Raw genomic sequence first — 26,028 nt, 5'->3', positions numbered from 1 at the left:
CTACAGATTGGAAAAAAATCTTCACTGACCCCACATCTGATAGAGGGCTAATATCCAAAATATATAAAGAACTCAAGAAGTTAATGACCAAAAAACAAAACAAAACAAACAAACAAAAAACAACCCAATCAAAAAATTAGGTATAGAACTAAACCGAGAATTCTCAACTGAGGAATCTTGAAAGTCTAAGAAGCACCTAATGAAATATTCAAAGTCCTTAGTTATCAGAGAAATGCCAATCAACACAACTCTTGCACCAGTCAGAATGGCTAAGATCAAAACCTCAGATGACAACACATGTTGGAGAGGATGTGGAGAAAGAGGAACACTCCTCCATTGCTTGTGGTATTACAAAGTGGTACAACCACTCTAGAAATCAATCTGGAGGTTCCTCAGAAAATTGGAAATATATCTACCTGAAGACACAGCTACACCACTCTTGGGAGTATACCCAAAAGATGTTCCACCATGCCACAGGGGCACATGTTCCACTGTGTTCATAGTGACCTTATTTATGATAACCAGAAGCTGGAAACAAGCTAGATGTCCCATGACAGAAGAATGGATACAGAAGACGTGGTACATTTCCACAATGGAATACTACTCAGTTATTAAGAATGAGGACATCCTGAGTTTTGCAGGCAAATGGATGGAACTAGTAGATATCATCCTGAGTGAGGTAATTCAGACCCAAAAGGACATGCATGGTTTGTACTCACTAATAAGTGGATATTAGCCAAAAACAAAAAACAAAAAAAAAAAAAACAAACAAAACAAAACAAAACAAAAGCGAAAACAAAAAAACAACAAAAAACTGTACAGAATACCCAAGATACAGTCCATAGAACTCAAAAAGCTCAACAAGTAGAAGTGTCCAAGTGAGGATGCCTCCGTCCCACTTAGGAGAGAGAAGAAAGCAATCAAAATTGGGGAGGTAGTGAAGAAGCTGGGAGGGAAAGTGAACATGGTGGGAGGCGAATTGGGGGAGAGGAAAACCTGATCTGGTATTGAGAGAGGAAAAAGGACTAAAGTCCTGAGGGCCAGTAGAAAGAATATAGACAGGTAACCTCAGGAAATAAGAGGTTGGGGAGACACTAACCCCCCCACCCCCAAGAATGCACCAGAGACCTGGGAGGTGAGAGACTCCCAGGACCCAAAAGAAGGGACCTTAGATGAAATGCCTGACAGTAGGGAGAGAGAACTTATAGAGCACACCTCCAGCAAGAAGACAGGACATCAAGTGAGGGATGGGGTTGGCATCCCACAGTCACATATCTGACCCATAATTGTTCCTGTCTGAAAGAATTACAGGCATGGAAAAGGAGAGAAACCTGAGGAAAAGAAGGTCCCGCAACAGGCCCAAAGTGGAATCCAGCTCAAGGGGAGGTCCCAAAGCCTGACACTATTACTGAAGTTATGGAGTGCTCACAGAAATTCATCTATCATGACTGCCCTTTGAAAGAACCAACAAGCAACTGGAAGAGTCAGATGCAGATATTTGCACCCAACCAATGGACAGAAGCAGCTGACCCTTGTTGTTGAATTAGGGAAGGCTGAAAGAAGCTAAGGAGAAGGGCAATCCTATAGGAGGACCAGCAGTCTCAATTAATCTGGAGCCCTGAGATCTCTCAAATATTGGACCACCAAACAGACAGCATACACCAGCTTATATGAGGACCCCAACACACATACAGTAGAGAACTTCCAGGTCTGTGTTCATTCAGAGATGATGCACCTAACCATCAAGAGTCTAGAGGCCCCAGGGAGTTTAGAGGTTAGGTGGGGTGGGGAGTGGGGACATCAATGTGGAGACAGGGTGACATGGGGAGGAGGTGTGGGATGTGGAGCAGACAGAGAGTGGATGGGGGCAGGAAATGGAATATGGAGTATAAAAATAATTTTAAAATAAAAAATTAAAAACAAAGAAAATGAACTGAGTAGAAGATGCTCAATAGATATAGGTTAGATGTTCTGAAGACATGTGGGCTTGATGGAAGATGTTTCATAGACATTTGTGATGGAAATGGTTCCAATCAGAGGGGCATAAGTAAAGATTGTTTATAAACACATTTAGAATGAATGGACTGTGCAGAAGATTGGCAGATGTTCTCTGAGAAGATCCAACACAGGCACATGAGCTGGGTAGAAGATGCTCTACCTATTTGTATGGTGGAATATGATCCACAGACATAATGGCTAGGTAGAAGACAGGTGCTCTGGAGAGAAGATGCAATACAGATACAGGGGTTATATAAAGATTGATCCATAACACATGGCCTGGAAAGAGGATGACCTAAAGACACAGGAGCTCAGCTGAAGGTGCTCTATATCCATATATCTCTATATCTCTATATTTATCTCTACATCTCTATATCTATCTCTATCTACCTACCTATCTATCTATCTATCTATCTATCTATCTATCTATCTATCTATCTATCTATCTTCCTTTGCTTATCTCTATATCTAACTCTGTATCTATCATCTGTCATCTCTCTAAATTTCATCTCTATGATCTTTAAAAGTACATGTTAAAGTAATTTCTAAGTAGCTTAGTTTTCAAGCCCTCAGCAGAGCATGCATGGTGTAAAGTATGTAGCTTGTAAAAGAGAGAGAGAGAGACAGAGAGAGAGAGAGAGAGAGAGAGAGAGAGAGAGAGAGAGAGAGAGAGAGAGAGAATGATACCATTATTTCTCATAGCCAGAAAGTGATTCAGAGGTGGATGTTCCTAGTGACTGTGCCTCCTTGGAGATGGAAATCATGGTCAGATCATGAATTTTAACACTAGTTATGTATGCACAACACCAGCTAAGATGTGATGAGCTAACATGGTATTTTCATGAGATTTTAAAAAGTTTTTAAATGTCCATTTGCTTTCTATGCTGTTGTAAAATGCCTAATAATGGTACACCTTTGCTCAAAAAGTTTGGAGGCTCTATAAATTTTATAATCAAATATTTAAACCAGTGAACTGCCCTAGTATATCTGTCTGCATGAATTTCCCTTTTTCAATCCCTCCCTGAATGTTTTAATCACATAGTCTCAATACTCATTAAGTGCCCATTTTTGTGGCCAACAACCTTCCTCAACTCTTATGAGCAGAGGACACTGTAGCCTTTGAGTCAAACAGAGCAGATCAGGTTCTGACTGTCACCTCTAGCCACAGAATGAGGCAGGCTAGGTAATTTGGCTACTTCTCAAATCTCTCATCTGTACATGGAAACAATATTGACTAATGTTGAGTAAGATTATGAATGCAAAGCAGCTTAGACTAGAATCTGGCACATAGTTATTAATAAATCCTAATTTGCCTTCAATGTATATTCCCTTTTTTTGTCAATTTCCCCTCATCTGGGAAGAGCACTCCCCTACTGCCCGCCGTCACTTTATCTCACAGTAATTCCTCCACTTATGTTGTCTTGGGCACTTCTTGTCAAGCATATTCATTTCCCTTGAGACATTTTCTTTTCTTTAAATCTTGGGATATTAAATGACTAAAAGCATGGAAAGTGCTTCTCATGAGATGTGAGACTTGACAGATAGTAAGTGCTCCATAAATATTTCTGTGTTTGCTGCTTCTATTGCAAAGGCAACAGTCACTCATATCCCTGTGATGAGAACAATTCCGTGAAGGATCATACAGTGGATGATGTCTGTTTCTGAACAAAAGAGGCAGGGGCTGGCCCTCTAACTTCATTGATCAGATCAAAATCCTGACAGCACAATTTCCTGTCTGTGTTTTTTTTTTTTTTTTGATCAAGCTCTATCATTTTACCTGATTTAAGTTATAACAGTGAGCCACATCCAAAAGTCCATTGACCACTGAAAGAATTAATTCTTACAAAAGCAAGAGGTCATTCACACCTTGAGTATTTTGGAAACCACAAAAGCAATGGTGTGGGTGTGTCTGCTGATGTTTCCATCAAGTAGGAACAAATGAAATATTGCATGTCATCAGGCATGTCCAGAGGAGGCTGGGAAAACTGTCAGGATGCCACCTTCCTTCTATTTATCTTACCCATCACAAATTTATGGAGATAAACTGATTTCTTTCTGTATACCATAGAACACACTAAACATAGGATATTGTAACTCTAAAGCTGACCTGTTGTTCCATGGAAACCTATCTGCAGTGATGTCATCTTCACTTTATGAATGACAGCACTTACTATTCCCTCAGTGGCTCAAAATTGATGTGTTTCATTTTGGAGCCCTGAGTTGTAACATTGTGTTTGTCTCTTTTAGTTTCACCTTCACCTCAACTCTCTGTTTCTCACTTATCTTTGTAGCTGACTCACATTCACACTTAAATCACTGGACTGGGGCTGAATGACAAAATAGCATTTCTTCACCAAGGGCTAACTATACTTGTTGACAGCCGCATCTCCGGGCAACATTTCCAACACTGCAACATTCTGTTGATAAGACTGTGAAATAAATACTGCACAAAGCAATGTCACTTTTCATGCTTCTGATCTCCAGTTAGTGGCTGGCTAGTAATGCCCTGATTGAATAAAAAGTGTGGCAACATGCAGAACATACACAATGTTAGCTTCGCTCTTTAATCTTTTGTTAGCAGGATTAAGAAAGGTAGTGTGGTAAGAACTGGCCAGCAAAGATTCTCTTCCTTTTCTGGCTTTGCTTTCTGTAAGGCATGTGGTCAGAGTGAAGGAACTAAACCACTTCTTCCACTGTCCTACAAAATGGGGATAGTGGTATTCTTATATGTGACACCATCCTAGAGTAGACAAAGATTGTATGTGTCTGTAATAAGCATGATGTTGTTATACAAATTATGATAATAGCTGATATGTATACATAATGATAGACTCAGATTTTGTGTGGTAAATTTCCTGAATGAGCTCTGAGGTAGAGGTGTGCATATATGATGTTTATTAGAAAATTGCTGCAGGACTAATCCTTGAGATAGTTCCACAAGGTTGGATACATGAGCATTGGTAAAGTCTCTGCAGATGCTTGCAGAGGCAGTCTGGACCATGGATGCACCTTCAGGTAGATGCCAGGAACATTAGAAGCTGGGGTTTTACAGTATTGCACATGCCAGATTTTAACATGAGCTGCATCTTAGAAGGGCTGGGCTTCTACGTTCCACATTGAGAGGAAGGAGTATGGTAGTCCTGAAGGGGGTTATTACTTCTAGATCTACTCTGGGTTAATAACAAAAACTTTACAGTAAGTATATGTGACATGTGGTGGTATTCTATCACTCTCCTAGGCAGTTTACCTCTGATGGGTAAGAGATACATGTGTTCTATCTGGTATGTAAAGTGCTCACTAAATATTCATCACATTGAATGGAACTGGGCAAAATGTGCTCACATTAGAAACGGATCTGTAGTTAGTGAGATGGGAAATACATTCTTAGACATGCAGAAATTATTGATATGCCCATATTGTACTACCAATTTTCTTTCTAACTTAGGAAAGAATTCAAAATAGAGTGGATAAAGCACTACTATAACACTAGTTATATGACTGTACAATGGCAAAATGTGAACTAAGAACTTGCCCAAATAATTTATAGTTAAATTTGATAACCAGCCACAGGTATAATGCTGTTTTTCAGACTCTTATCTTCCAGATAATGTTGTTTGGGTAGAAAGCAGACTGAAATTCGCATTGTAGAATGTTGCCTGTGGCATCCAACAGCTGCCCTAGTAGAAGAGTATGCTATTCTCCCGTCTTCTGCAGGTGGGAATATTTGCCTTATATAATTTTATAGGAAAAAATCTCTTCAATTTATTTATCCTGACTATTCATCTATAAATGTGTTGAACTGAGTCTTTACATATGGTATAGAGAGCTGGGCTGCATCATGAATCTTGGCAAGCAGAGGATTATGAGTAAACAGAAGATATTCCAGTTGAACAAACATAGTGTTTACTATATGTTCATTTGGGGACTCAGAGAAGAAGGCATTATATAGCTATGAGAATGGAAGACATTTCTGAAAGTATACTTGCTATACGATACATGGTTCTCTGAAGGAACAGTAAAGTGGAAACTTAGGGTTCTTTGAAGAGTCAGTTGTGTTGGATGGTGTTTTGCTGAGTCAAACATGTGAAGACGTGTTTTCCTGAAGTGGACACAGGTAAAAGGCTAAGGCCAACTCAGGAAGAAATGTGTCACTGAAGCAGACACAGGAGAAATGATGTTCTGCTAAAGCAACCATATGAAAAGTCATGTGATGAGGGATCCTTTGCCGATAACACTAATGTATTGGTCCACCTTACATTGCCTACTTGAGCTGCATTTGTCAGAACTCCATAAAGAGAAATGCACACACACACACACAAAAATAACGTCTGGTGGTGGGCTATGGCTTTTTGCTGCTTCCTTGGACTCAGGTTTGATTGGCAGAGTAATGTCAGCTGAGGCAGATGCATGTGCTGAGGCAAGACCCATAGAGGACATGTGATGTTTGGAGGAAGTGTAAATAGAACTGGAAGAATGAGAACTGCTGAGCTTGGCTTGCTTGCATAGTGAAATGCTTGTTGGTGTGGAATCCTTGATGATCTTTTCTGTGCTGAGTTACAGCTGAGAACTTTTCCTAACATTCTTGTTGATCCTGGTCCCTCTTGCTAGTTAGGAACAAAAAAGGGGAACCTGGGGAAAGGGGGAGGTAAAGAGACCAACACCCCACCCGAGTTTTCCCTATTCTCTGGTCTTTCAGTCCTGGGAAGACTGCTATCAACCTTCCACTCATTCCTGAGTGTGCATTCCTCTATCCCACTCTTCAGGGGATGGCCAGGGGCAGCCCTACCTGGGGACTCTGGAGCTACTTTGCAAAAGCCACCAGGGTTATAGGAGAAATGACTGAGGGAAGAGGTTCCCAACACTGTGAGAGTGTGCGCAGCCTTGATGAACAGAGACTCTCTATGGTTTAAGAGCTTTATTATAGAAATGCAGGGGGAAAGAGAGAAGGGAGAGAGAGAGAGAGAGAGAAGGCTAGAGTGAAAGAGAGTAAGAGGGAGAGAGGAGAGGAGAAAGAGAAAGGAGAGAGGAGGGAAGACAAAGATAAGGGAGAGAGAGGGTGAGTAGTGAGCTAAAAGGGAGGTGATATATATATATATATATATATATATATATATATATATATATATATATGAGTTCACATGCTTGTCACTGCCTTAAGCTGATTGTGAATCTCCTTCTTCACCTAGAATCATACCTGGAAATCACTTGAAGTAGACAACTGAATTGCTTTTTTTGGAGTTAGAGTATACTGGACTCTCCTCAAACTATTCCACAAAATAGAAACAGAAGGTACCCTACCCAATTCATTCTATGAAACCACAATTGCTCTGATACCTAAGCCACACAAAGATCCAACAAAGAAAGAGAACTTTAGACCAATTTCCCTTATGAATATCGATTCAAAATTACTCAAAAAAATTCTTGGTAACCGAATCCAAGAACACATCAAAATGATCATCCATCATCATGATCAAGTAGGCTTCATTCCAGGGATGAAGGAATGGATTAATATACACAAATCCATCAACATAATCCACTGTATAAACAAATGCAAAGACATAAACCACATGGTCATCCTTTTAGATGCTGAGAAAACAATTGACAAAATCCAACACTTCTTCATGATCAAAGTCTTGGAAAGTTCACGAATTCAAGGTCCATACCTAGACATAATAAAAGCAATATACAGCAAACCAGTAGCAAACATCAAGAGAAACTTGAAGCATTCACACTAAATTCAGGGACAAGAAAAGGCTGCCCCATTTTTTTCTATTTATTCAATATAGTACTCAAAGTCCTAGCCAGAGCAATTAGACAAGAAAAGGAGATCAAGGGAGATACAAATTGGAAAGGAAGAAGTCAACATATCACTATTTGCAGATGATATGATAGTATATATAAGTGACTCTGAAAATTGCAAGAGGGAACTCTTAAACCTGATACATAACAGCAGTGAAGTAGCTGGATGTAAAATTAACTCAAACAAATGAGTGGCTTTTCTCTACACAAAGGATAAACAGGCTGAGAAAGAAATTAGGGAAACAACACCCTTCACAATAGTCACAAATAATATAAAATACCTGGGTGTGACACTAACTAAGGAAGTGAAAGATCTGTGTGATAAGAACTTCAAGTCTCTGAAGAAAAGAAATTGAAGAAGATCTCAGAAGATGGAAAGTTCTCCCATCCTCATGAAATGACAGGATTAATAGAGTAAAAATGGCTACTTGCCAAAAGCAATCTACAGATTCAATGCAATCCCCCATCAAAATTCCAACACAATTCTTCACCAAGTTAGAAAGGGCAATTTGCAAATTCATCTGGAATAACAAAAAACCTAGGATAGCAAACCCTATTCTCAACAATAAAAGAACCTCTGGTGGAATCTTCATCTCTGCCCTCAATTTTTACTACAGAGCAATTGGGATAAAAATTTCATGGTACAGGTACATCAACAGACAGGAATAGAATTGATGACCCAGAAATGAACACACACACCTATGGTCACTTGATCTTTGACAAAAGAGTTAAAACCATCCAGTGGAAAAAAGATAGAATTTAAGCAAATAGTACTGGAACAACTGTCATTATCATGTAGAAGATTGCAAATTGATCCATTCTTATCTCCTTGTACAAAGCTCAAATCTAAGTGGATCAAGGAACTCTACATAAAACCAGAGACACTGAATCTTATAGAAAAGATCATGGTTCCTTTCCACCGTGGCTCAAGGTTTCCTGCTCAATGTCTCCTCACCAGGACAGCATCTCCTACTTCAAACTGATGCGGCATCTGTGTATCACCAGCAACATAGGTTTCTTTTAACTGTTCCCAAACCTCCTTTCTTACAATTTCAAGAGCCTTGAGCTGGCTAAAAGATGAGAGGAGGGTATGAAAGATACATCTGGGGAAGTTCTACTCTCTACTGTCACATAGATGGGCGGAGGCACCCCTGACGGTATCCCGGGCCCTGAATAGCATGAGGGAGAAGGGCTGTCCAATCATTCCCACTGGTCTCTAAGGTCAATTTAGTCAAGGTCTCGTTTAGAGTTCTATTCATTCTTTTTGCCTGTCTTGAACTCTGGGGTCTGTAAGCACAATGTAACTTCCAATTTGTCCCCAGGTGTCTGGCCAAACCCTGACTTACCTGAGAGACAAAGGCAGGCCCGTTGTCTGACCCGATTACCTTGGGTACCCCAAAACGAGGGAGAATTTCTTCAAGTATCTTCTTGGATACCACGGTGGCTGTCTCTTTCTTGGTGGGAAATGCTTCAACCCACCCAGAGAAGGTATCTATAAAGACTAACAGATATTTGTTTCCGTATCAGGCTGGTTTTACCTCAGTAAAGTCAGTCTCCCAGTAGGTCCCAGGTCTGTCTCCCTGCAGGCGCCTTCCACCAGAGAGACAGCTGGATCCAGCATTGGTGAAAGTGCAGGCTCAGCAGTTTCTCACCAGGTCTTCTGCCACCTTTTGTAGCCCAGGAATGTGATAGGGGGATCTATTGACTAATTTAATCATCTTTTTAGATCCTAAATGAGTGAGATGGTGTATATCAGCTAGGTACTTTAGCCTTTCTTCTTCTGTGAGAACCTTTCTTTCTGTCTCTTCTTCAGCTAGTTGGGGCATAGTTTTAATTACCAGAGTCATTGGCCCCTGGGCTGCTTTTTTGGCCACTTAGTCTGCCATTTGATTTTCCTTTTCTACTGGTCCGGTTCCTTTTTGATGCCCTGTGCAGTGGATGATTGCTACCTTGAGAGGCAGATGAACAGCCTCCAACAGACCAAGGATTTCTTCTTTGTTCCGTCTTTTCCAGTGGAGGTCAATAAGCCACACTGCCTATAGATTGCTCCATGGATGTGAGCCATAGGGAAAACAAATAGGCTGTCACTGTAAATATTGATAGCCTTACCCTCTGCCAGCCTAAAAGCCTGGGTTAGAGTGATAAGCTCCCCTTTTTGGGCTGAGGTTCCCTCAGGTAGACTGCTGGATCATATGACAGATTTTCCACCTACTACTGCTACCCCAACCCTTCGCTTACCTTCTATCACAAAACTGCTTCTGTCAGTGAACCAAGTTGCTGCTCCTGGCCACGGCTGGTCAGAGAGGTCCTGATGAGTTCCAGTTTCTTCTGCTAATATCTTCCCACAGTTGTGCTCAGGGGTTTAATTAGTTTCCGGTAGTAAGGTAGCTGGATGGAGGACAGCAGAGGGAGTGAAAGTTACTCTTGGGTCCAAAGGAATTCCTCTTTCTCATTGGTTAGGGGGTTCAGTGGGGCTGCCAAGGTGGCAAACCCTGGGACCCATAGTCTACAGAATCCTGCTGTCGTCAGGAACTCTCTTACCTGGCGAGGCGTGGTAGGGGTTGGGATTCACATCACTGTCTGTTTTCTGTCGTTGGTGAGCCACTGTTGTCCATTCCTCAGGATGTATCCCAAGTAGGTTACCTCTGTTCAGCATAACTGCGCCGTTTTAGCCAAGGCTCGATACCCTAACTCACCCAACTCGACCAGGAGGTTCTGGGTTCCAAGTTTGCACTCTTCACGCATTCCTGCAGCTATCAGAAGGTCATCAACGTACTGTACAAGGGTCACCTGGGGATTGTTGGCTCGAAAAGAGACAAGGTCTCGGTGCAAGGCTTCCTCAAACAAAGTGGATGAATTTTTGAATCCCGGAGGCAGCCTTGTCCATGTAAGCTGTCCAGTCTTTCCACTTTCTGGATCTCACCACTCAATGACAAACAAAGGCTGGCTATTGGGGTGTAACCTTAGACAGAAGAAGGCATCTTTAAGATCTAGGACTGTGTACCAGGTCCGCTCAGGCGGCATCTTGCTGAGCAGGTTATAAGGATTTGGCACTGTGGGGTGGATGTCTTGCACTCTCTTATTGACCTCCCTAAGGTCCTGGACTGGGCAGTAGTCGTTGGTTCCTGGTTTCTTTACAGGGAGCAGCGGAGTGTTCCATGGAGACTTGCAGGAGACCAGGATTCCCTGCTGAAGCAGTCTGGTAATGTGAGGGCAGATGCCCTCTCATGCTTGTTTTGTCACTCCCATTCCTCCCGTCTCAGCCCGTGCTTGAGAGAACCAGTTAAGCCAGTCTCATAGGCCCTCCAGAGGCTTTAATTTGTCTTGGTAAATCCAGTACTCCTCTCCTAATTGCAAAGACAGTGCTAAGGTCTGAGGCATCTCCATCCCCTGCCGCAGACCCTCTGGGTCCCTGTGTCTGCATGGATCGGGTCTCTGGGGCAGGTGGGCAAAGTGTCGGATGAATTGACAGACAGATACACACAGGAGAGGTTGTGTAGAATCTGAATGTAATATCAGGTCGAGCATCAGACTTTTTTTATAGTACAGAGAAACCAAGGGGTTGGAAGTCACATCAGGCAAGGTACATTGAAGTTTAGCAGATACAAAGGAATGACTTCGAAAGGAATTGCAGGAACCAAGTAAATGTTTACAATAAAGATGAGCAGTCCTGCCTAGGATCAGCCTAATGACAGGCAAGAATTTCACACTTTAGTGTTAATAGCACTAGGGGGTTCTGCTCTTGGCAGGCCTCAAGAATAATGCAATGTCACAGACCCCTAAATTCCTAGGCCTTGCTAAATTCTTATCTTATCTGGAGAATATTCATTTGTCAATAGAGTATACCAACTTGCTTTTGGTATGCAATGTAGCCTGTACTAAAGATTTCTATCTCAGTGAGATTCCCTGGCTCTTTCTGCAGACCAGTTGAGCCACTGGCTCTGTCTATTGTAATGCTTAATTAGTTATTGAATAGGTTAACTTCCTTGCTGCCTTCTCACAGGATTCTAAACTCGTCGGCTTCTGGGATCTTGAAACACTGCATTTAGCTATGTCAGAATTCAATCTTAAAAGGCACTTAAAATAGGGTAATACTAAAAGAGAGCACGTGGATCCATACACTAGACTAACGTGGGAATGGAAAATTAATGTATGGGTTAGAGAGAATGCCAGACTCCAGGAGTGAGTTTCTGTGAAAATATTTGTCTCGTGAGTAGCTTTCAAGCCTCAGCTTGTCAAGCTGACTTGACCGGAGAGCGTTGCAATCCCCCATGATACTTTTGGCTCAGGAGGAGCGAAGGTTATTTGTGCTTTTCATTTAGCTAATAAGTCTCTTCCTAGTAGGGGCATGGGACACTCTGGAATGACCATGAATGAATGAGTTACTTGATTCTGTCCTAGGTCTACTGTCTGGTATGTAGTTCCATGGGTATGATTTTTTTTTCTTGTGGCTCTAATCACTAGTGTTCTTTCTTTTCTTTCTTTCTTTCTTTCTTTCTTTCTTTCTTTCTTTTTTTTTTTTTTTTTGATTTTTCCCAATGGCGTCTGGAGTACTGAAAATTCCGTGCCCTTGTCAATCAGGAAATTAACAGGGGTCTCCTCCACTTCTAATGTTACCCTAGGCTCGGGGAGGGGGACCGAGCCCTGTCTCCTGTAGTCTTCATCTTCTCCAAGGGAGAGCACCTGTGTTCCTTGCTTCTTCTTAGGGCATTCACAATCCCAATGGCCTGTATCCTTGCAGTATGCACATTGGTCTTTTCCTAGGAGTGGTTTATCTCTTCCGGGTCTCCTTGGCCCCTGCTGTTTTTCGTCTCTCAGGTCCCCTGGCTGCCTAGCCCTACCTCTTCCTTTGTCTGTTGTGGTGGCCAGAATCCCAGTCAAAACTCTCTCCTGCCTTTTTTCTCTCCTATCCTCATCTTCTCTCCTCTCTTTCTTCTCCCTTTCTTGCTTTTCATCTTCCGTCTCTCTCTTATGATACACTTTCTCAGCCTCTCTAACTACATCCCTTATACTGTAATCCTGCAACCCCTCAATCCGCTGTAACTTTTTCCTAATATCAGGAGCTGTTTGACTGATGAAGGCAATAATCACTGAGGCCTGCTGCCCCTCAGATGTAGGGTCAAATGGGCTATATCTCCTATAAGCTTCCATGAGTCTTTCTAAAAAAACTGAAGGAGGCTCAGTTGCCCCCTGCATAATTTCCCTTACCTTAGCCAAATTGGTGGGCCTGCAAGCAGTGCCCCTGAGACCCACCACTAGAGCCCAATGATAATTGGACAGCCGTTCCCTACCTTGTGCTGTGTTATAATCCCGTTGGAGGCGAGTCAGGGGGAATCCTTCATCTATCTTGACGGGGTCTGGACCGGCCGTCTGGTCTCATCTTGAACGTTCTTCTGAGCCTTGAGGAGAATTCTCTCCCTCTCCTCGGTGGTAAACAGGGTCTGCAGGAGCTGCTGACAATCATCCCAGGTAGGCTGGTGGGAGTACATCAGAGACTCTATCAGCCCTGTGAGCCCTGCAGGATTTTCTGAGAAAGGGGGGTGATTGACTTTCCAGTTATAGAGATCAGAGGAGGAAAACGGCCAATACTGCAGAAGTTGTAGACCATTCTGGTCGGCTGGAGGAGCTCCAACGGCCCTGAGGGAAAGCGCCACAGTTGAATTGGCTGGACCCTCAGGAGTGCCCCTCCTCCCGCTCCTTTTTTCTGCTGAGGGACCTCCTCCTCCAGTCCCTGGGGCCAGGAGCAGAATCGAGGAAGCTGAGGGCTGGGGCATAGGTTGGAGGACTGGAGGGTAAGGTGGTGGTAGGGGGTCAGGCCACTCGGGGCGGGGGCTCCTCTATCTCTGGATAGATCTTAGGGACATGCACTGCTGGAGTAAGTTTTTCACTGTTTCCTTCAAGTTGCGGTTTCGATTTCTCCTTTTCGATGTATGGTTGCTAGTCTGGGTGTGATCCTGGTCCTTCCTGAAAGATAACGGCATTTACTGCCCTTATGGTGGGAAGGTCGAACGTCCCCTCAGCCAGCCAGCCTACTCCAAAGGCAGGCCATTCCAAGGAACAGAAAGTCAACCAAGGTTTCTTTTTAACTATCACTGATAGATTCCTTCCTCTTGCCCTAACGTCAGTCCAATGGTCCTTAGTCAAAGATAAACGGGTAGATACAGTCTTCCTCACTCTGCCAGATGACAGTCCCTCACCCTTCTTGACTGTCCCTCAACCTGGGTATTTCCTCCAGGGTCACCCTTGGAATGTCTTCCAGGGTCACAGCTTGCAGGGCCTTCTGGACATCTCCTTCCCATGACCACTGGGTCCTTACAGTCCACAGTGGTAGCTGCCAGAATACAGAATACCAGAACTGGGAACCCAGGTGGGACTCGAACCCACAATCCCAGAACTGTAAAACCAAGGCACAAATTCAGCAGTGCCACACTTAGACAACAGAACACATGTAAGACTCATACAAACAAACGTACCTCCAAGGGGTCTTTCGGGGTTCCTGGGTGTCACACAGAACTTGGTGGGACCTCCAAATGAAAGAACATAGTGGGGAAACCCCCCACTCAATTCCTGAGTCGGCATGCATCCAAAAAATCACGAAAAAGTCTGTCTTGATGTAAACACACGAGGTAGTTTAATGACGGAGCTCTGGTTCAACATGTATCTCACACAGGAGATAACGGATGTCAGCCCCAGGCTCAAGAGCTAGGGGTTTTTTATAGAAAAAGGGTCTGGGGCTGGGGGAGTAATCAGCGCAGTTACACACAAATGGGCAATTTAAACATCAGAGAGCAGTATGTGATAGTAACTCTAAAGGGAGGGTATTTATCTTGGTCGGCAGGACATCTGGCTAAAACCCAAACCATATCAGCAGGTGGTCCATTACTCATTTTGACCTTGTCCAGAGATTGTCCTTGCGTGCCTTTCTTATCTCAATGGCTAGTTGGCTCCTGGGAAGGCTTTACAGCCTTTGTTCTTTGCTTTAAGCCCAAAGAAACCCCCCCCCCTTAATTTAATTTAGTCTTCTTTCTTTCAATACCTCTTCTGGGCATATACCCAGAAAAAATTCCAACTGTCAATAAAAACACATGCCTCACAATGTCCTTATGTATAATAGCCAGAAGCTGGAAAAAAAACCGAGATGTCCCTCAACAGAAGAATGCATACAGAAAATGTACATTTACACAGTGGAGTACTACTCAGCTATTAAAAACAATGAATTTATGAAATTCTTAGTCAAATTGATGTATCTGGAGGATATCATCCTGAGTGAGGTAACCCAATCACAAAAGAAATCATTAGATATCCACTCACTGATGAGTGGATATTAGCCCAGAAACATAGAACACCCAAGATACAATTTGCAAAACACAAGAAAATCAAGAAGAAAGAAGACCATCCAGTGAACACTTCGTTCCTCCTTAGAATAGGGAACAAAATGCCCATGAAAGGAGTTAGAGATAAAGTTTGGAGCTAAGACGAAAGGATGGACTATGCACAGTCTACCCTACCCAGGGACCCATCCCATTGTCAGCCACCAAACCCAGACACTATTGCATATGCCAGCAAGTTTTTGATGAAGGGACCCTGGTATAGCTGTCATGTATGAGGCTATGCCAGTGCCTGGCAAATACAGAAGTGGATGCTCACAGTCATTTATAAGACAGAACACAGGGCCCCCTATGGAGAAGCTAGAGAAAGTGCCCAAGGAGCTGAAGGGGTCTGCTGCATTCCTATAGGTAGAACAACATTATGAACTAACCAGTACCCACAGAGCTCGTGCCTCTAGCTGCATATGTAGCAGAAGATGGCATATTTGTCCATCACTGGGAAGAGAGGCCCCTTGGTATTCCAAGCTTTATATGCCCCAGTACAGGGGAATATCAGGGCCAAGATGCAGGAGTGGGTGGGTAGAGGAACAGGGCGGGGTATAGGAAACTTTCTGGATAGCATTTGAAATTTGAAATGTATTTTCTATCCTACAATTTTTTTTACTAACACCACAGCAGCTTCATAACAGGATGTTAAGACTTTACTTGGAGATGAGGAAAGATGAATCCACATTAATATTCTCTTTTGCTAAAGAATAGCTGTGGGCACACTGAGTAACAATAACTAGGATAAGCAGTTAACAACTGATTACAGAAGTTTCCTCTACTTTCTGCAGAGGTATTTGTCTCTCACCAGTTAATTTGCATCTCCCTTGATAACATCCAATAAAGGCCAATGTCCTCATGTGGTGAACTTAAGGTGATGTTTTAGCCAAAAAACATCTCCAGGAAGCTTTTGAAAATAATTTGAAGTAAGCAAATCATCTTTTTCTTTCTTGAATTTTCTATGTCACAGTCTGTCTAGCATATAACTGAGCCCCCAAACATTGAAAAAGATATTGCCTTTGAATCTTTTCTGGAGCAGCAAATATTCCAAAAATTTTAAAGCCCATTGTATAAGAGCAAAGGCTTGTAATAAAATTCCATGAATAATATACACTTAGAAGACCATTTAGAGACTGCCGTATCCAGGGATCCATCCCATAATCAGCTTCTAAACGCTGACACCATTGCATACACTAGCAAGATTTTGCTGAAAGGACCCAAATATAGCTGTCTCTTGTGAGACGATGCCGGGGCCTAGCAAACACAGGAGTGGATGTTCACAGTCATCTATTGGATGTATCACAGGGCTCCCAATGGAGAAGCTAGAGAAAGTACCCAAGGAGCTAAAGGGATCTGCAACCCTATTGTTGGAACAACATGATGTACTAACCAGAACCCCGGAGCTCTTGTCTCTAGCTGCATATGTATCGAAAGATGGCCTAGTCGGCCATCAATGGAAAGAGAGGCCCATTGGACTTGCAAACTTTATATGCCCCAATATAGGGGAATGCCAGGGCCAAAAGAATGGGAATGGGTGGGTAGGGAAGTGGGGGGCGCTATGGGGGACTTTTGGGATAGCATTGGAAATGTAATTGAGGAAAATATGTAATAAAAATATTAAAAAAAAATAAAAAAAATAAAAAAAATAAAAAGAAATTCAAAGTCCTAAGTTATTGTATTGAAGCAGAAACAAAAAGAATTTTTTTCTTTGAGGCAAAACTTTCCAATGATACTGCATCATTTAAAATTAGCTCACTAAAAGCAAAACCTTAAAATTAGCTCACTAGAATCAAACCCTTTATAATTACCAGGATGCAAAGCACTAATAAAAACAATGTTCCCAATGCATAATAATCCTATATAGTAGGCAGGCCAGATTTTCATGCCTCTACAAGTTCCATAGCCTCCTGAACTTTCTTAAATCTTAAGTTTGAAATTTGTTTTGAACAACACCCTGATAGATGTGTAATAATGTTATTTTGGCCTAAGATTAATTCCCATGTGCAAGGAGGCAAGGTGAGGGCCCAAAAACCTTCCCTGAGGGAGTGTCTGCAAAACAAAAGAAAGCCACTCAGACATTGCTGAGGCTGCTTTGAGCTTTGCATTAACTCAAATGTAAATATTTCTTAATTTGAGGCCTGGCCCTATGGCTATAACTCCTGCAGTGTGGACAAATTCCAGGGAAGTGATTCTACTGTCTATCTTTGCCTCTACTTTTTGGACAGTCTTTCCTAAAAAGATTTATGCCCCCATACTTAACACACTCCTTATAACCTCTGCACTGTGAAAGCATTGCTTGTAATGTAGTCCCCTACAAGACAGTAGACCTACATAGACCCTGATTGTATGAGGGTTCAATTTCTGCACAAAGACAAATGTATCCAGATAAGTCTGTCTTTGCTTTGTATGGCCAGATGGCTGAATGGCAGATTACCATTCTCATTAAGACAATCGTGTAACAAAAGGAATTCCTGCTTGAGGGTCGCTAAAAATTGTACCAGCTGCTTTGAGCAGCCTAGAGGTGACAAAGGCTTCCCTTGTCTGAAGGTGGGCAAAGGTCTGTCCTGCAAAATCTGTCCCCACTTTTAGGTCAGTTCCCACCCTGTGGTCTGAGGAATGTTAATTAGCCTCTCCCTTATGGAGGGGCAAGTGTTTTATGACCTTCCCAAAATTCCTGAGCTGACCTTTTCAATCTAAAAATTATGAGCCTGTGATCAAAGTGCAAACTGCAACCAATGGAACACTGGCAGCTTAACCATAATTTTTAAGTTTCTCTTGTAACACTAGAGTACAACCACAATTTTGAGAAGCAAAATCCAACTTAAACAGTGTAAACAATCTTTTCTCTTTTAAATCAACATCAAAAGCATTACTTTGACATTACAAAGTTAAGCGTCTCCTACTTTTAAACTGTAGTTAGCTTGCCTGGATCATTCTGAGATGGCATCCCAGAGCACACCAGAACTTTGGAGAGCAAAACTCAACCTCTAACAATCCAGTCTCTCCAAAAACACCAAGTGAATCACCTCCATGTTAAAAAGTTTGGCTGTCCATTCCTGCACATAAACACAAGATGGTGCAGCCTCTAATACCTGAAAGAGACACTGCCCTAAATCCTATCCTTATAGGTCTGATTTCTAGAATAAGAATTACATAGAATGTTATCCAATTTAAACATATCTTTATAGACCTGTTTCCTTGGGTTGGCTCATGCCACATGCTGTAGTTCTGAATTACTCCAACCGGGAGTTACCAGTTTTAAGTTAACTTTCTGTTACCAGTGTTACAAATTTTTAGCATACTCAATGACTTATAAGCCAATAATTTATAATCAAGATATGCAGGGCATATTTATACCTTTAAAACCAGTCAGAAACAAAAATGAAATGGCTGCATACATTTACCTTTTTAAATCAGACAAAATTCTTAATTTTACTAGCTGTAATTTCAAGAGAGGAGCACCTTGTCACCTGCTGAACCCAATAATCACATAAGAAAACCATATCCACACAAGTTAAAAGACACTTTATAACCTTGTTCTATGAGGAACTAGTCACCAGTTGCTTTTCTGCCTGATATTGAATACCTACACCAATGTTCAGTAACATGCAATAAAAACAGTAAAAGGTTAAGGTAGAAATAGGAAGGCAGATTGAAATTTTCAGCCCCCTTTTAACATCTGAAAAAGTAATAATGTGTTGGGTATCACATTATCAGACAACTAAAAACATAGTGAAAGACCCCTGTTTCAGGGAGACCACCGCTCAAGTATGGGGATGAGCTGACGCCCCAATAACTCGAGTGAAACCGTTCTTGATGCAATATCGCCTGAGGTTTATTTGGGAATCAGCATGCTGAGGCCAAGCTCGTAACCTGCACAGTGGCAGAGGAGATCGACCCTCAGCAGTTGCAGGCAAGAGTTTTTAAAGAATAAACCACAAAGTGAAGGGAGGATAAGATCACAAAGAATGGGGAAGTTGAGTAAAAAATGGGGATGGTGAATTACAGCTCATCTCTCATGCTGAAGGAGAAAGAACAAAAATCTCCATGCTGGGCTTTGTTTCTAGGGGTCTAAGAAACACATTCAGTTGGGGTCTTACATTCCCCACTCCTTCAAGTAAATAGTTCTAATCATAGAACTAGAAATTCTAAACCTCTGACTCAGTACAGCTTGTATCAGCCTGTTCTACTTTTTGATATTGTTAGCACAGCATAAGAACCTATACAGCACTGACCCATTGTCTGATGAAAGCCATTATCTTGTTAATTATGCAGGGGACTATAGTAAATAAAAGAAGCATAATAAGGGGCCCATGAAGACAGATAGTAAAGTAGGCATCCATGAGGATTTTGTGAACCAACCTTCAAACCATCCTTCATTTGCTTCTCGCTCTTGCTCTTGTTTTTCTTTTTCTTTTTTTTTAAGATTTACTTAATGTATGTGAGTACACTGTCACTCTCTTCGTACACACCAGAAAAGGGCTTTGGATCCTACTACAAATGGTTGTGAACCACCATGTGGTTGCTGGGAATTGAATTCAGAACCTCTGGAAGAGCAGCCAGTGCTCTTAACTGCTGAGCCATCTCTCCAGCTCCTCGTTTTTGTTTTTCTAACCTTTCTCTGAGTTTGGCCATAGAGTCTCTAATTGCCCCTGTGTTGGAGACCATACTGTGAGAAAGCAAGCCTTTTACAGTCTCCCACCCTAACAAGCCAAGTGGCCTTGTGCTAAGGAGCCGGTCATTCCTCCTTCCCTATTCCCTTCCTGGCACCTGAGGCTGTAAAAAGCTGAATTATAGTCCCCTCTTCCCTATCTCTTCCCGGCTCCCAAGACTTCCAAGGACATGAGTTACATGTTGAGCCCATCCTGACACCCAAGGCTGTTAAGGAGTATCTACATTCCAGAGATAAGACGCAGAGTGCCCGCTGCCTGGAGCCTGACTTCGGCCTTCATGTCCCCAGATGCCCACTTCTTTGTTCTTTTTTAATTCCCCCTCAACCCCTCCCTATTCCCCTCACCATGTGCTTAAAAACCTGGCACTTCAGCCTAATAAACTGAGACCTTGATAGGAACCCCTTTTTGGCCTCCACTTCTCCTTTCTCTCCCTTCCATTTTCTCCCAGGTTTGTGGTCCCCCTCACACCCACGAATATCTAGGTCCTGCTGGATGGGACACCCCTAAATGGTCAATATAGAAGCAGCATTCTTCCTTTAGGGCTGCACATAGTCTTCCTTCTTTGGGGAATAATAAATCTAAGCCTCTTCTATTCTGTAAGACTACTTCAGAGAGTGAGGTCAAAGACTCTTCTAACTGACTAACTGACTTTTCTAGAGCCTTAATGTCTACTGTCATGGCTGCCTGCAGTCCTTCTAGACCTTGTTTCAGTTACTGGGGTCCAGTTACCAAGGCAGCAGTCCCCGTACTGATTATAGCTGCTAGTCCCAAACCCATGACTATTGTGAGGGTGAGGGAGATAGGTTCTGTCTTCTTTCTGGTATTTTTGAAATCATAGGTGTCTAGAACCTTGTTGTCAGGGTGGTAGTATGTCCTAGGGACTAATTGCGTTAACATGCAAAACTGTTTTGACCGATCAAAAACAGCAGTAGCTGTCTTTCTTCCACTGGATGTTAGAAGAATGCGAATCGATCCATTCCTATCTCCTTGTACTAAGGTCAAGTCTAAGTGGATCAAGGAACTTCACATAAAACCAGAGACACTGAAACTTATAGAGGAGAAAGTGGGGAAAAGCCTTGAAGATATGGGCACAGGGGAAAAATTCCTGAATAGAACAGTAATGGCTTGTGCTGTAAGATTGAGAATTGACAAGTGGGACCTCATGAAACTACAAAGCTTCTGCAAGGCTAAAGACACCATCAATAAGACAAAAAAACCACCAACAGATTGGGAAAGGATCTTTACCTATCCTAAATCAGATAAGGGACTAATATCCAATATATATAAAGAACTCAAGAAGGTGGACTCCAGAAAGTCAAATAACCCCATTAAAAAATGGGGCTCAGAACTGAACAAAGAATTCTCACCTGAGGAATACCGAATGGCAGAGAAACACCTGAAAAAATGTTCAACATCCTTAATCATCAGGGAAATGCAAATCAAAACAACCCTGAGATTCCACCTCACACCAGTCAGAATGGCTAAGATCAAAAATTCAGGTGACAGCAGATGCTGGCGAGGATGTGGAGAAAGAGGAACACTCCTCCATTGTTGGTGGGATTGCAAGCTTGTACAACCACTCTGGAAATCAGTCTGGCGGTTCCTCAGAAAATTGGACATACTGCTTGTGGACGTTGTACATCGTGGTGCGCACTAGGCTCCGCACCACGATGTACAACGTCCACAAGCAGGATGTCCCTCAACAGAGGAATGGATACAGAAATTATGGTACATTTACACAATGGAGTACTACTCAGCTATTAAAAAGAATGAATTTATGAAATTCCTAGCCAAATGGATGGACCTGGAGGGCATCATCTTGAGTGAAGTAACACAATCACAAAAGAACTCACACAATATGTATTCATTGATAAGTGGATATTAGCCCAAAACTTAGGATACCCAAGATATAAGATACAATTTGATAAACGCATGAAACTCAAGAAGTAGAAGACCAAAGTGTGGACACTGTGCACCTTCTTAGAATTGGGAACAAAACACCCAGGGAAGGAGTTACAGAGACAAAGTTCGTAGCTGTGATGAAAGGATGGACCATTTAGAGACTGCTGTATCCAGGGATCCGTCCCATAATCAGCTTCTAAACGCTGACACCATTACATACACTAGCAAGATTTTGCTGAAAGGACCCAAATATAGCTGTCTCTTGTGAGACGATGCCGGGGCCTAGCAAACACAGGAGTGGATGTTCACAGTCAGCTATTGGATGTATCACAGGGCTCCCAATGGAGAAGCTAGAGAAAGTACCCAAGGAGCTAAAGGGATCTGCAACCCTATTGTTGGAACAACATGATGTACTAACCAGAGCCCTGGAGCTCTTGTCTCTAGCTGCATATGTATCGAAAGATGGCCTAGTCGGCCATCAATGGAAAGAGAGGCCCATTGGACTTGCAAACTTTATATGCCCCAATATAGGGGAATGCCAGGGCCAAAAGAATGGGAATGGGTGGGTAGGGAAGTGGGGGGCGCTATGGGGGACTTTTGGGATAGTATTGGAAATGTAATTGAGGAAAATATGTAATAAAAATATTAAAAAAAAAAAAACAGCAGTAGCAACACAGGGAGTTGATCTGGAGCTGCAAGTCCACCAATAATGGTTGCCAGGCCAAAGATTTTGGTTTTTAGAAGAAGCAGAAATAGTCCAGGTATGGTTGCAGGGGTGTCTATGAGAAGGAGTTAATACCCCTATACATTTCCCTGAACCTGAAATTTCGGCTGACAGCCTATTCTTAGATTGCTCCCAGGGGCAGAGGCTTGCATCTGAAGTCATAGTAATTGATCCATCTGCTGCTGCTCCTTCATAATGAGGGGGCCAGGCTGCCAAATAGAGCCAACATGAAGTCGCAGCTTTAGGATTTGTAACATTGAGAGCCTTAAAAGCCCCTTTAATGAGACCAATGTGTCTTTCACCAGTAGTAGGAGGCCGGGGGAGGTTTCTGTGCTGGGAATGATCATTCCCTGGGGTTGGGGCTCTGGAATCTTGGGGGGAGGGGGTGGTGGTAGTACTCATCAAGAAGGAGACTCCTGTACTTTGCCAGGCCAAGTAAGAATGGTGGGAGGGCTCTCAACCCTGAGGCGAATGTGGAAAATGAAGCCATTGTCCCATCCTTGCATGTAAAATCTGAACCCCCAGGTACATCCCTTAGGCCAATCAGTAAACTGCCTCCCTGGATCTGTAAAGGTGATATTGAGAGAATCTAAGCCCTTATTTCTCCTGCAGACAGTGATCAAGTCCCATGAGGACGTGGGATTCCAATGGGTATCTCCGGAAGTCTCACATCCCCATTGTTTGCAATAAAAATGTTCTAGTCCTCCACACCTATGGGTCTCTGACTTAGATCTGCCATCTCTAGGACAAACATAAAAGGTGGTCTGCCATAGTTTTTCTGTGTGGGTCTATCTTTACATCCCGGGCGACTGGCTACGTGTTGGCCCCAGGGAAACTCCTTGGTGAAAGGACTGCTTTTGTAAATGCACTTCTTCCGAGGGTATTTCCTTATGAGTTAGTGCAGGAATGTCCCAAAAGTCTAATCTTGCTATCAGGGCACAAATTTCAGGAAACAAAGAGGGCCACCAAGTTTCTGGGGGGGGGGGGGAAGGAGAACCTTGGTGATAGACCAAACAATGTCCCCATTTTGTGATTGTACCTGCCAGGTAAGAGTCATAGGCTGATGAGGGTTCTTAGCTTTCAGTGAGGTGCAAGTGATGTAAGCGAAGCTTAAGAGGATCATCAGTCTGCTCCAGCTTCCAGGAGTCATCTTAGGCTCCAAGAGGGGCCAGGTTTACGTGGGATGCATGGATCCAAGCTGGAATGCTGTCAACTTTGATGGCGGTAGGTCTTGTCAGGAGCACCTGACAGGAAGGTAGGGTCCCTTCCATTTGAGTTCAAGGATGCCAGGTCAGTGGTGCTGGACCAGGTCGGGATCTCCTATTTGAAATTTATGAGGCACTGCAGTGGCTCCTGGCTCGTATGTTTCCTTCAGCTGTTCCCAGGCGTCCTTTATGACCAGTTCTAGGGCCTTCAAATGAGCTAGAAGGGGTTGGGAAAAGGGGCATCAGGGTTAAGCATTCATCCTGCTTCTATTAAGGGGGGGGGGGCAGTCCTCCATGGAGGAGCTTAAATTTCCCTGGGTTGTTTCATACTCAGAACAAAGCAAAGGGTAGGAGGGCTGTCCAGTCTTTCCTGCCAGTCTCTAAGGCCAATTTAGTCAAGGTCTCTTTTAATGTTCTATTTATACTCTCTACCTGTCCTGAACTCTGAGGTCTATAAGCAAAATGTAATTTCTAATCAATCCCCAGTTGAGTGGCCAGTCCCTCACTTACCTGGGCAATGAAGGCAGAGCCATTGTCTGATCTGATTACCTTAGGGATGCTGAATCTTGGGAAGATTTCCTCTAATATCTTCTTTGCCACAACATTGGTGATCTCCTTCTTAGTGGGAAAGGCTTCAACCCACCCTGAAAAGGTGTCTATAAAAATTAATAAATATTTATTACCATATTTGGCTGGTTTAACTTCAGTAAAATCCACTTCCCAGTATGCCCTTGGCCGGTTGCCTCTTAGCCGCTTTCTGGGAGTGCTTTTGTGGTGCCCACCATTGGCAAGAGCACAGACCTTGCCAATTTATCAACAATATCCTGGGCAACAGTTTTATAACATGATAGTTTGAGCTCTTAACAATTTCCTTGAGCTTCTTAGTTCCCAGGTGTGTGAGCCGGTATAAATTAGCTACATATTGGTGTCCTTCCTTGGTGGGCAAGACTGAGTGACCATCTTGGGTCCTTGCCACTCCATGGGGATAATACCCTGGTATCCCAGGTAGTTTGTTTATCAGTTCCTGATCCTCTGGAGTGTAGTTAAAGCCTGTGTTTCTGAGTTCACAATGGTCCTTAGGTTCCTTATTTTTCTCTCTAGCCGTGAGAATCATAGCTCCCTGGGCTGCCTGTTTGGCGGCTAGGTCAGCCATCTGATTTCCCTTTGCTATTGCATCTTGGCCTTTCTGGTGACCAGGGCAGTGTATAATGGCCAGGTTTTTTTGGCAAGTGTATGGCTTCTAGTAAGCTCAAGATTTCTTCTTTATTTTTAATATCTTTTCCAGCAGATGTGAGTAGACCCCTCTGTTTATAAATTGTCCCATGTTACGTGAGCGATGGAGAAATCATACCTGCTGTTCATGTAGATATTGATATTCTTTCCTTCCACCAGTCGCAAGGCTTGGGTGAGTGTGATCACCTCTGCTTTTTGGGCTGACGTCCCTTCAGGCTAGCTGGTGACCAAGATGGTTTGTTTCCCCCTCAACCACTGCTGCTCCTGCTTTTCGCTTACATTCAACCACGAAGCTGCTACCATTTCTGTACCAGTTGAGGCACCTTGGCCATGGCTGGTCAGTGAGGTCTTTCCTGGTTCTAGTTTCTGCTGCCAGGATGTCCATACACTGGAGCACTAGAAGGGAGTCATCAGCTTCCGGTAGCAAGGTGGCAGGATTCAGGATAGCAGGGGGTGCAAACTGCACTCTTTTAGTTAGTAAGAGGCTCTGATAATGAGTCATGCGGGCATTAGTCATCCAGCGGTCAGGTGTTGTCTGACTATGCTTTCCAGGGCGTGGGGGGCTACTACTATAGTTTGTTGACCCGGAGTCAGTTTGTCAGCATCTTTGAGAAGTAGCACCACAGCAGTGATGGCTTTTAGGAACGATGGTTGTCCACTGGCTACTGGATCTAGTTTTTTTGACAAGTGGGACACAGGTCGTTTCCATGGCCCCAGGGTTTGGGTTAGGACCCCTCTCCCTATCCCTGCGTTTTCATCTACATAAAGAGTGAAGAGCTTGTTCAGGTCCAGCAAGGCTAAGGCTGGTGTACTGAGTCAGGCCTTTTTGATCTCTTCAAAGGCCCTCTGATGATTGGGGGTCCATGAAAAAGTCCCAGTCTCTTTAGTGAGGGGGTAGAGTGGGGCATCCAGGGTGGCAAAGCTTGGGATTCAGAGCCTACAAAACCCAGCCGTGCCTAAGAACTCTCTTACCTGCTTCGGGGTTGTTGGGATAGGGATTTGAGTCACAGTCTTTTTTTCAAGCTTCTGTCAGCCAGCGCGTCCCTCCCCTGAGACTATAACCCAAATAGGTTACTTCTGTCTGGCAAATGTGGGCTTTCTTTGTGGATACCCTGTACCCT

At 43.1% G+C, this 26,028-nt stretch overlaps 1 pseudogene; it reads right to left on the bottom strand.

Annotated features, from left to right (window-relative positions):
• LOC115029243 overlaps window positions 1-25,409 on the bottom strand; it is a 183,036-nt pseudogene extending 157,627 nt beyond the window's left edge.
• Window positions 25,410-26,028: the final 619 nt, after the last annotated feature.

Source organism: Mus caroli, chromosome 14 (assembly GCF_900094665.2).
Source record: "Mus caroli chromosome 14, CAROLI_EIJ_v1.1, whole genome shotgun sequence".
Taxonomy (NCBI): domain Eukaryota; kingdom Metazoa; phylum Chordata; class Mammalia; order Rodentia; family Muridae; genus Mus; species Mus caroli.
This window is presented reverse-complemented; position numbering and strand designations above follow the sequence as displayed.